Genomic DNA, 11501 nt, shown 5'->3' on the forward strand with positions numbered 1-11501 from the left:
GAAGAATCCCTCAAAAAGCAGATGCATCCTATCTAGCCAGGTTAATTCAGGCCATTTATTGTGCTGTGACCCTTCATCTGAAAACCAGATCCAATAAGATCCAATATAGCTAAGGTGCTTTCATCAATGACAGCAGAAATGTAGCCACAAACCAGAATTTAAGATTAGATTATTTTACTTATCAGAGAAGGATAAGTGTATTGTTACTGAAAAGGTAACTAGATCAAAATCAGATACACTCGACCAAAAGCAATACTCATCTTTTTTTCCTGTTTGTTCTGCTCTCCATCATCTTTATTGCAAGCGGCAGCAACCTCATACTGGGCCGTCAGTTTCAGGATGTTATCTGTCCCTGTGCTTCTCCATGCTCAGAACATTCCGGCTTGGGATTGAAGCTCAGCAGATCTTCTGCTTAAAGAAAGAAATCGTTCACACATTTGCTCACACTTATTTCATTCCAAACAAGTTAAAAAAAACATTCAAGCTGCTGTTTTGCATACATTGAAAGTACATTGTGATTACAGTACATGAGGAATCAACAGGTGGAAAAGTTGTCGGATGTGATTTATCTCCCTGAGAAACAGGACATCTCGACTGGCCTGACTGTGCATCTGGGATCCAGTCGGAATGATTTACGCTAGACTAATACAGACTTATATAACCAAATGCCTACAGCTGTTACATCTACACCTCTGAGATAAGCTTCTCCCGCTGAGCAGAACCAGACAGAGCTGTGCAGTGATCTGTATTAAAACAGACTCTCTCCCAAATGATAACCATGCATTCTCCAATAAATGGACCCTGCATTTTGAACACTCTGAGTCAGACATGATAGATACATCTCTATCTGTTTTGCTGCTTGATTCAAACAGTAGCTCATGGGTGTTTAGAAGATCCATTCCTGAACTTATCAGAAGTCCATCATCTGTGGATTCTGAAGCTCATGGACTGTCCCATGTTGATAACAAACTAATCTTTGTCGCTCTCATGAGGCTAAAGCTCCACAGTGTTTAGTCTCCAGAGCTTTGTTTACTCCTGATTTTTCCGCACCTGTGATAAACGATTTGTGACCTATGGCATTTATGGCATGCAAACAATGGTTTATCACACATTCAGTTGTCATATTACATACCATTAAACCACTTCTCTTGTCATAAAATATATTTAGCTATACTTACAAATTAAATTATAATCATGGGAAGCTCCAGAACTGTGTCAGAAAGCTGTAAAGAACTGCGAAACTGAGGTCTCTGAGGTCAGATAACAAAAGCATTGCAAGAAATAGATGTTTTTCTGCTCACATAAATAAATTACTTTAAACTCTTTAATCAGTTGAAATTATACAATTTGTAACCAGAAATATGCATACATATCATTTATAAAAGAGAGATTTTGGTATTCCAGAGGGAAATTTATGAACTCAACTATGTTTTTTGAGAGAAATCTTCTTTCAATATCCCAGACTTTTAATAAAGAAGCACTGTTGGGAAAATTGCCGGTCCTTACCTTATCAGTCAGCCATTTAAAAATAAGTAGGCCTACTATCCTGCACTGAAAAAAACGATAAAAATAGTCTGATACATTTCCACGAATTGGTTTTAATCGGTACTGACATTCATTTACATCACTCGGCTGAAAACGCTGATTTCCGTATGTGGGTTGATATTCTATTTGTAATATTTTGTTATTCGGTTATGTAGGAGCCATAAGGCTATTAATGTTGTTACTCAATGTCATTCCTATATGTTATTATATTTTTGTACTCCCCTGTGGTAAAGAGATGAATTACACCCATTTTGAGGGTTTCCTGTAGGTAGCCATCTTAAATAGGAAGTGATTGGCAATGGGAAGGGAAGGGAGGCAGTCAGTTTTTTCTTTAAGTTTTCACCATCCGTTACAATAAAATCTGCAAGTCAAGCTTAATCTGGTTCGTAGCGTCAAAGATACTTTCCCTCAAGGAAATGGCTGAAGAGGAAAAGAAGCCATTACAGGCTATTAAAAAGTAATATCAAAAATTACTTTTTTCATCCCGTCAATCAAATTCTCGGTTCACTTCAAGGGCCCTATTTTAACGAGTGCATGGTCTGAAGCGCATGGCACAGGTGCACTTAGGGCGTGTCCCAATCCACGTTTGCTAGTTTAACGACTGAAAAAAATGGTCAGTGCACCAGATGCATGCTCCAAAAGGGTTGTACCTAGTCTCTAAATAAGTCATGGATGTGTTTTGGGCGTAATGTGTAATAAACTAATCAAAGTCTCATCTCCCATTCCCTTCAAAAGCCAGTTGCGCTTGCACCATGACACTTTCGCTATTTACATGACGGAATTTGCGAGTGGAAAGACTGAATGCTTCTCCAGAGAGGAATCATTTTATTTTAAAAATGTAAAAATGTTTGTGTGCTGCACAATAAGCAGTTGTGCTTATTGTGTGTGTAATAAGCAGAGTGTATCCGCTTTGTGCACCTGCCTATAGGCGAATATTACTAACACAGCCTTTAAAGGGTTAGTTCACCCAAAAATGAAAATTCTGTCATTAATTGCTCACCCTCATGTCGTTCGACACCCGTAAGACCTCCGCTCATCTTCGGAACACAAATGAAGATATTTTTGTTGAAAGCTGATGGCTGAGAAAGGCTTTAGATAGGCCTCCATTGGCATTCAGTACATTTACACTCCCAAGACCCATAAAAGGCACTTAAAACATCGTTACAAAGTCCATCTCACCACAGTGGCTCTACAATAATTTTACGAAGCGACGACAATAGTTTTTGTGCGCAAAAAAAAATAAAATAACGACTTTATTCAACCTCTTCTTGTCTTCCGTGTGTGCCTCCACGACGCATGCGCGAGAATATGACGTAGCGCCAGGGTTCGGGAATCCATGAAATGCACACTTTAATCCCATTTTGAGAACTACGCCGAGACCCTAAAGCACGATCAATGTAGAATTCAACAGCTTAGACACGCGCGTCTTCTTCTGCTTGTAAACAAATCGCTTCTGGGTCATGTGTCCGAATGCCGGATCTGCATAATATGCGTCGTGGAGCCATACATAGGGCCCTATGAAATCCGTTTTATTTTTTCCCAAATTCCGTTTTATTTTTTCCCAAATTCCGTTTTTTCCGTTTTAATTTTTGCTAATTCCTTTTTTTTCCGTTTTAATTTTTGCAAATTCAGTTTTTTTTACCCTTAACTGTTATTTTAGTCGTAAAAAGAGTGTTTTTAATGTTAATATAATAGAACATAAAACATAAAATAGGAATGACAAACATCAAACAGGTAACAAACATCACATTTACTTTTCAGGACAAATACTGCAACATAACACTGCACTCTAAGCACTTCAAGTCACAACTAGATATTAGTGCTGTGAATTGATAATAAAAAAAACCCAGAATTAATTGCATTTTTTCTGTAATTAATCATGATTAATTGCAATTAAAAACATTGGAGTTTTTAATATTTTGATATTGTAATTTCAGTTACTTTCCAAATTAATTTAGAAACAACTTAAAGACAGCATATTTTAAATGTGTGTTGTAATGGCATCTTTTTATGAATGAAGGCCAGTATCACTGATATTAATGTCTATATGAAACATTGATGACGTTACATTACAGTATAACTGAAAGCTACCAATTTCAACATTTATTAGGCTTTAAAAAATAACTTTTAATTTAATTGAACTTAAAACAATCTTTACATAAACCCATTATAATAAATGTTATATTTACCTGTGGCCTTCCCTGTCAGACATAGTCTACACAGAAATTGAATAAAGTTATCAACACCTTTCTTAACTGCATAAATAATAAATGAAATATAGATGAATCATCATTAAAGCTACAATCTTCTGTTCCCGTTGTTCTTTGAACATTAATGACAGACATTATCAGTGCTCCTGTCACTTTAAGAACAGCCGCTTCTGAACATGATGTGGATAATGCTGCCTTCACGTGCTATCGGAAATTTGATGATTCCGACTTCTGAAGTCGTGATTACGAGCGCATTGCATTCAAGTTTCAAAATGTGAGGGCGTTCATGTGCAATGTTTACCTAGGAAACTCGTATATTACGATAATTCCGAGAGCACGTGAAGGCAGCATAAGACGCGCTGATCCGCGCATCTCATTTTCTCTCAAGTTCATTTAAGGCATTATTTTCCATACAGTACATTGAAGTGCATTAAAAACAAGGCAAAATACAGCAAGCACTACCTGAGGGAACTGCTCGGCTCTGTACTGAGGGCGGTGTGAACGGGGCTTTAGCGTTGAGTTTCTTAACTTTTCCGCTGATGAAAGCAGAGCCGTGGAGCCGCTTCACCATACTTTCATTGTTTTGAAGGCGGAGCTGAAATGACGGGAGGGGTTGAGTCGCCCAGATTTGCTTCCCCCGGTCTGCATTTTCCCCAGACATACGTTCTTCTCCCACACAAAACCGCATTTCATTCCAAATATGTCAAATTCCGGGAAATTCCGCGTTAACAATAGATTCCGCGTTAATATGCCAATTCCGCGATTCCGTCCGCGATTCGGTGATCGCGGAAATCATAGGGCCCTACATACACGGAGCCATACATGCGTCGTGGAGCCATACACGGAAGACAAGAAAAAGTTGGATAAAGGTGTTATTTTGATTTTTTTTTTGCGCACAAAAACTATTGTCGTCGCATCGTAAAATTATTGTAGAGTCACTGTGGTGAGATGGACTTTGTAACGACGTTTTAAGTGCCTTTTATGGGTCTTGGGAGTGTAAATGTACTGAATGCCAATGGAGGCCTTTCTGAAGCCTTTCTCAGCCATCAGCTTTACACTAAAATATCTTCATTTGTGTTCCGAAGATGAACCGAGGTCTTATGGGTGTCGAACGACATGAGGGTGAGTAATTAATGACAGAATTTTCATTTTTGGGTGAACTAACCCTTTAAATAACACAAAAAAATACTGCGCTATTGACTTTAGACCAGGTTTTTGTTTTTCATTTTCAGTTGCCTCAAAATAGCAACGCGCCAACAATGCGCCTGAACACACCTCGTTTTCAGACCAGCACCCCATGGGCAAACAGATGGACGCGGGTGCATTTGCTATTTAAACAATGTGGCATGAAAATTATAACTGCGTCAGGCTGAAACTAGCAAAAAACACTTGCGTCATGCCTGGCGTCACATTGCGCCGGGTGTATGATAGGGCCCCAAATGTTCTCCATTTAATGGGCCTCATTCATGAAACTTACGTAAATATATGAGCAAATTCTGAGTAATTTACGCATAAAATGGACATTTACGAAAACTCTCCTCCAGATTCACAAACGCTTTGTATACCACGGATTCGGTAGTTAAACGTGTGTATATTAATGAATTCCAAACATTGGTAAATAGGGCACGTGTGCACGCTCATTCATAATTAGCATAATCCCCGCCCATGAGTTACAACTGCAAATGACGTGTGCAGGAACGCTGTGGAATCTTCTGGAATTCTTTCTCAGGTTTGGCTCCAGTATTTTGCATAAATGCTAAAGAGACTAACTGAGCATATGCCAAGCAATAAATATTCAATTATCGTGTCCACCAAAGCATTTTTAGCCAGCTAAAAAACGCCTGGTGCTCTTCTGAAAACGGCCAGCTGGTGGCGCTTGAAAGCGCTTTGCAAGGGCAACGTTTTTCCAGCTGAGATAGTTTGGTTGCTATGATACAGAATATCCATGGCGGTAATGTGTTACTAGCATCTCATTTTGAAGAATATTACTGAATATAAAAAATGCAGTAAAAAGCAGTATTAACTTCTCCATTATTGTTGTTGTGGGATGATTGGTCGGTGTAATTTTTGTCCCGCCCCTTCTCCACTGTGATTGGACAGTGTGGTAAAAAGTGACAGTGACAAGCGCTGCCTGTTACCACAGTAAAACAAAAAACAAAAAAAATAGACTGGGCAAATCAACTTGAAATATTATTATGGTAGTACATCAAAATACAATGTCGTCAGTTTGCCTAAATTAGAACAGAACGTTCAAATGTTTTACGCACCATTTGCACGTGGTAGGGAGGAGGTGTACATTTATTTCGTACCAACTAACATTTTGAAAATATGGACATTTTCATGAATCCGAAAATTTACGTCAGAGCGACTTTAAGAACGATATACACACAAATTCATTCTGCTCATGTTTCATGAATGAGGCCCAATGAGTTGACTTTTTTAACTTGAGAACCGCTTTTACTGATTCAGAAGGCTGCGATTCATTAATGAATCGTTCAGACCACTTTTGAGAACTAGTTCAAATGAATCATTAAAAAAAGATCTGACCTCAAAGAACGATTTATTCCTGTGGTTAAAAGAAAAATCTGATGACAGAGAACATTCTCTTAAATGTTCCTTAAATGTTCCTACAGGTAGCTATAATATAAATGTACCCTATATTCCTGCATGTTCCCTACACAGAGAACTACACTCTTTCATGATTCCTGCAGAACATTGTGTAACAGAAACCAAGTGTGCTCTGCTGCCCTCATGTGGCCACAAGAAGAAAAACGCCACGCTTCAAGAGATGCCATAAAGACTTGAGAAATTCTTCCAGAATGATCACATAATTCTAACGATTATTAGAAATATAAAATGCACTTTCATTATTTGGAAGCACAAAAGAATGTAGGCTACATAAATAAACATTTAAACACGAGTCAGCCATACAATTAAGGTTGAATTGAATGGTTGGAGGACCAGAGGTTTTTTCATGAATGTCAAATTGGGGAAATTTGACACGCACTTTAAATGTTAGAAATGTATCAAATGTTGTTTCTTTTCTTTCTTGTTATTCTTTTTTGTGTTTCATAATTGTTTTACTGTTTGTATTTTGATGAAACAAAAATAAATTAAAATAATATTTTCATGATTTATCACAACTTTTTTTTCTTTATCAACTAAGATAATTAAAGTGGTTCAGATAACAATATTTTGAGTTTCTGTTTATCATTAAACTGATCTCCACCTTTGTAACTCACTACACTAACTTTAATTAACTCAAAATTTTAAGGCAACCAGGCTACTTTTTTAAGTTAAGCCAACAATATATTTTCCAGTGTATACATGCAAAAAAACTGTTTAATGGTAAGTTCCTCGTGTGACAACTTGCCCCATAAGCTATTGATATTGGGCCTTGTTTTCACAAAAGGTCAGTGTGTGTTCAATTAACTCTTTTTTCCCTGGGCTATTAGTGCAAATATTTCACGTTTTTGTATACAATGTCAAATACAGAAATTGTCATATACAAAAAAAACTGTATGCTTATATTTTTTACATTTTATATGTTTGCTATGTAATAATTGTTTTCGGATTCATAATTGTTTTATTACTGCCGTAAATCCTCTAATATTGGCCTGTATTCCATTAGCGGCCGGGTCTCCAACATTGGCCGGTCTCGCTGTCACCGAAGGTAAATAAAGGCCGGTCTCTAATGGCGGCCGGGGCTATTATTAGAACCAACGTTTTTCTGGGCAGGCCTCAACATTATGCTTGCATGTGATAGTAACATGCAAGTACCACAGGGTACTGGTCATGTCAATCACACAGACATCCCAAGTCTCCCGCATATTTATAGCAGCTCCCTGATGCCCGCGAATTAGTAAAATTCTCCCGCAATCTAGAGCGAGCGAGCAAGAGCGCGCATGCGAGACACAAACTGTGGACGCGCGCACGACAGAGAGGGAGAGAGAGCGAGAAACCTTACGTGTGTGTGCTAGTGTGCACCTAATGAAGCGCATGTAAGACGGAGAGCGTCCTGATTGGCTTGTTTCGGTAAGTCAACCAATCAATTGTCAGTGTGGGCGGGCTTTTATCTCTTCGGGCTTTTATCTCTCGCCCCAAAAAACGAAAGTATAAAGTATAAACATAATGACAATCTTGCACGCTCTACAGTTTGTAACTAACATGTTATGGTTGAGTTAAACAAGTTTCATTTCATGTGCATATTTTTCAGGTCGGCTAGTTGCCAAGGCTACATGAAAACAACAAACTCCTTAGACCTGTTTAAAGTTGCAATGAAATATAAATAAAAGCAGTTTACATAAATAGTAGTATAAGCAGCTTATGTAAATAGTAAAAGTGATCTACATAATTTTAGGAGAGATACCTCCCTGAAATGACTTTTTTCAGGTTGGGATGTCTGATCACCTCTCTTGACTCGCACGTGAGACTTCAGTCACCGGGTCCGGTAGGCTAACGTTTACGGCGCGAGGATGAGAACAGACGCGCAGCGGTCAGCGGAACATGAGGAGGACGAAGAGGATCTGTACAATAATTAACTTGTTGTAGAAGCTGGCGCGAGTGATGAGGAGTTTACAGGGAGAGATGAAAAGGAGGAGGAAACTGAGGAGGACGAGGATTAAACAGAATTGGAGGATTTTTTTTTTAATAACTTCAAACCAAACGAGACAGGAATGGTTAAACTTTGGAGCGGTAAGGTGTCTGTTGCCTTTTGTTATGAATCAATAACCTAATTATCACCGTGTATGGTTAAGTGTTTACAATGCACTACCGGTAGCCTATGTTTGCTACGTTTTTGTTACCATATTTCTACACTGGAATTTAGCCTGAATTACCGGTATTTGTTGTTAATGTTCTGTATGCATACCATAATGTTATGGTAACTGTACGTTTTCAATAAATGAACCTAGTATTTTATAGGTTGAAATAGACGCAAAATCTCATTTTTAGTCATTCTACTGGTAGTTTGATTTGCTCAAATAGAAATTGAGGCCTGCCTCTAATTCTGGCCTCCTTCCAATAAAGGCCTGGACCGCGATGCGCTTGAGTAAAATAAAGGCCCGGGCCTATATTAGAGGATTTACGGTGTTTATATTTTGATGAAAAGCCTGTATGGTTCCCCGTGTGACAGCTTACCCCATATACTATTGCTATAGCATTTTGTCACAAAAGATAAAGCAAAATCTAATTTCTTATTTCTTTAAATAGCCTACTAGAATTAAATATGAGTTTGGCGTTTTCTTGACAGATTTTCGGAGATATGCACTTTACAAAGGGCATATTTACTTTTATGATTTTGAATTTCCACCTCGATCAAAGTTCACCCAAAAATGAAAGTTGGCTGTTAATTTACTTAAAGTAATTACCTTCAGGCCATCTAGTGTCTTTTCTTCTTCACTAGAACAGTAAAGGAGATATTTAAAATGAAACCGTGGTCCTTGGTGATTAATCATATATGTCAAGCCAATTCATAAGTCAGTAACGGATGTCACTGAGTAAAAAAACAAACATATACAGGCAAAACAAAATGAATACCAATAGCCCCTGGCGATACATTGAGGTCTTATGAAGCGAAACGATCGGTCTGTGCAAGAACCTGAATATTATTTACAACGTTACTTTGTAATATTAGCCTACCTGAAATCCACAGCCTGGGCAAAAGGTCCTAAGCGCGTTCAGGCAATTCTGGAGCACGAGCTTCCTGTCGCATAATGACGTTTGGTGCAAACTCACACGTTACCTGACGCTGTGTTTGTTTACAACAGAGAGTGTTGTAATGTTCGTCAAAGTGGTTCATACTTGTGCTTATCCTGGATGCCGCAACCTATATTAAAAAAAAAAAGTTTACGTTCGCTTGTGCGATCGCAATTGGGAAGAATAAGATTGACTTTTCACAGATTCCCATGTTTGAGCTCCTGCGCGTACATCATCAATAGGAAGCTCGCGCTACAGTGCCATGAACGCGCTCAGGACCGTTTGAGCTCGACCTCGATCTCGATTATTAGATTATGTAAGTTGGTTGTTTGTTTGTAGTTTATTAGCAAAATATAAAAATGGTGCATACTGTTCTTAAAGCAGCACTAGGTAACTTTTCAACCTTTATAAAATATTTTCAAGACTCTTGTGTTGTGATGATACATACATCGACTTACAATAGGTTGAATGACACGTCTGCCATAGCCTGACGGGGTCTGTATCGTTTTTAATCGTACTTTTAAACTTCGGGTTTCGGGTAGTAATCCGAGAAAAATTCGACTGCTTTACGGCATATAAGTCACTTCCACCACCACCCCCACTTCCTTAAATTCGGACTTGCAAGCCCAACTATCATTTGTTAGCCGAATGTTATAGTCATGGCCGAAGCAGCACAGAAAATTAAGAAAGCAAAGGTTTTGTCGGAGGAAAGCAAAAAGAGGAAACGAGAAAGTGATCGGATTAAAGGCAGGACGAGGATCAACATTGGGCAGCGTAATAACATATGGTTATTACCTACCACTCAAACATTGAATTGAAGTATCATATAGATTCTGTAAAACGGGAACCAATAGACTAGGCTACTATAATGACGCTGGCTTGTAAACGTGAGCATCGCGATCATTTGGCGTTTGAAAAAAAAATAAAACCCATAAAATTATATTCATATCATATGACATGCTGAAACATATGCCACTGTAGCCTACCTGGGATGAAGACATTTCACACGCGACGCAAGCAGAACACCTGCATGTGAACTCCTGCAGTGTTCAGGGCTATCATGGTTGTCATGTCAATAAATGCACGTGCGATGCATCCCCTGATGTAGAATGACCGTTTACGACAGTGGTAGAGGACAATACTGTTTCCCAACTGTAGGGGGACCCAGAGAGCAAAACCTACCTAGTGCTGCTTTAAGAGCAAACTTTTTAATTATGCATGCCAAGCCTTATATTTTGCCATATGATTCTATGATCATGCAAACTCGTGAACTGAACTATTCTGATGTCTTGTATAGGTATGCAATGGTATAATAACTTGCTTGTACTCGTGCATTTGCAGTGCTGAGCAGTGTTGGGGAAAGTTACTTTGAAAAGTAATGCATTACAATATTGCGTTACTCCCTTAAAAAGTAACTAATTGAGTTACTTAGTTACTTTTTAAGAAAAGTAATGCGTTACGTTACTTTTGCGTTACTTTTTCTCACCTGGGCTGGGCTTGCTTTTGTTTTTTTATAACAAAAAGTTATATTTTTGTGCAACGGTAAAGACCTCTTGATACCAAAATTGAAATAATAAGCCCCAGGCTGAGGTAAAAATGCAAATTCACGCATGAACAGTAGAGGGCGCAGCTCTGCTGCCATTCTGGATAATGGTAGAATAGGATGCAGGAGAAAAAAGTTTTACCAATAAAAACAAAAAAATCTAGTAATTTTCATCATCAAAGGTCAGCAGCAAGACATTGGTAAATTAAATATAAAGGTAGATTATGCATAAAAATAGTTGTTTTATTTAACATTTAATTATTGGAGGTTTGCATTGTACTCTGATTTTGCATTTTACTGATTTTATTAATTTTGAGGAGTGCAGAATCTTTATTGTGCAATTGAGATGAATAAATGCTCACATTTAGTCTAGAACTACAATAACCATCATGTGTACACACAACGCCTCTGCACTTACTTTTCTCAACATGGGGGCAGGAGAGCTATCAGTCAAATAACTGTGAAAAAGTAACTCAGATATGTTGTTGTAAATTTGAAAAGTAATG

This window comes from Gobio gobio (assembly GCF_949357685.1).
Source record: "Gobio gobio genome assembly, chromosome: 7".
In the NCBI taxonomy this organism is placed as follows: Eukaryota; Metazoa; Chordata; class Actinopteri; order Cypriniformes; family Gobionidae; genus Gobio; species Gobio gobio.